The sequence below is a fragment of the Phalangium opilio genome, unplaced genomic scaffold (assembly GCF_054372755.1).
Source record: "Phalangium opilio isolate 3A_F unplaced genomic scaffold, DU_Popi_V2 ptg000087l_1, whole genome shotgun sequence".
Taxonomy (NCBI): Eukaryota; Metazoa; Arthropoda; class Arachnida; order Opiliones; family Phalangiidae; genus Phalangium; species Phalangium opilio.
In genome coordinates, this window is record NW_028324192.1 from 2,377,151 (window position 1) to 2,378,409 (window position 1,259).

Consider the following 1,259-nt stretch of genomic DNA (forward strand, 5'->3'; position numbering starts at 1 on the left):
GTTTTTCCACAATACCTGACAACCAGTTAATTTCTGAGCTTCCGTGGCGCAATGGTTAGCGCGTTCGGCTGTTAACCGAAAGGTTGGTGGTTCAAGCCCATCCGGGAGCGGTGTTGTGACGTCTCAGATGTTACGTAAAAAGTCAAGGTTTTTCCACAATACCTGACGACCATTTAATTTTTGGGCTTCCGTGGCTCAATGGTTAGCGCGTTCGGCTGTTAACCAATAGGTTGGTGGTTCGAGGCCACCCGGGAGCGGTGTTGTGGGATCTCACATGTAACGTAGAAAGCCAAAGTTTTTCCACAATACCTGACGACCATTTAATTTTTGGGCTTCCGTGGCGCAATGGTTAGCGCGTTCGGCTGGTAACCGAAAGGTTGGTGGTTCAAGCCCACCCGGGAGCGGTGTTGTGGGATCACGAATGTGACGTAGAAAGCCAAAGTTTTTCCAGAATACCTGACGACCATTTAATTTTTGGGCTTCCGTGGCGCAATAATTAGCGCGTTCAGCTGTTAATCGAAAGGTTGGTGGTTCGAGCCCACCCGAGAGAGGTGTTGTGGGGTCTCAGATGTAGCGTAAAAAGTCAAAACTTTTCCACAATACGTGACAACCATTTAATTTCTGAGCTTTCGTGGCTCAATGGTTAGCGCGTTCGGCTGTTAGCCAATAGGTTGGTGGTTCGAGCCCACCCGGGAGCGGTGTTGTGGGATCTCAAATGTAACGTAGAAAGCCAAAGTTTTTCCACAATACCTGACGACCATTTAATTTCTGAGCATCCGTGGCTCAATGGTTAGCGCGTTCGGCTGTTAACCAATAGTTTGGTAGTTCGAGCCCATCCGGGAGCGGTGTTGTGAGGTCTCAGATGTGACGTAAAAAGTCAAGGTTTTTCCACAATACCTGACGACCATTTAATTTTTGGGCTTCCGTGGCGCAATGATTAGCGCGTTCAGCTGTTAATCGAAAGGTTGAAGGTTCGAGCCCACCCGGGAGAGGTGTTGTGGGGTCTCATATGTAGCGTAAAAAGTCAAAACTTATCCACAATACGTGACAATCATTTAATTTCTGAGCTTCCGTGGCTCAATGGTTAGCGCGTTCGGCTGTTAACCAATAGGTTGGTGGTTCGAGCTCATCCGGGAGTGGTGTTGTGAGGTCTCAGATGTGACGTAAAAAGTCTAGGTTTTTACGCAAAACCTGACGAGCATTTAATTTTTGGGCTTCCGTGGCGCAATGGTTAGCGCGTTCAGCAGTTAACAAATAGG

At 48.1% G+C, this 1,259-nt stretch overlaps 1 non-coding gene across 1 annotated transcript; it reads left to right on the forward strand.

Annotated features, from left to right (window-relative positions):
• The first annotated feature begins 331 nt into the window (after positions 1–331).
• TRNAT-GGU (transfer RNA threonine (anticodon GGU)) lies at positions 332–404 on the forward strand. The gene has a single exon. It is a non-coding gene; the product is annotated as a tRNA-Thr (tRNA).
• The last annotated feature ends 855 nt before the right edge of the window (positions 405–1,259 follow it).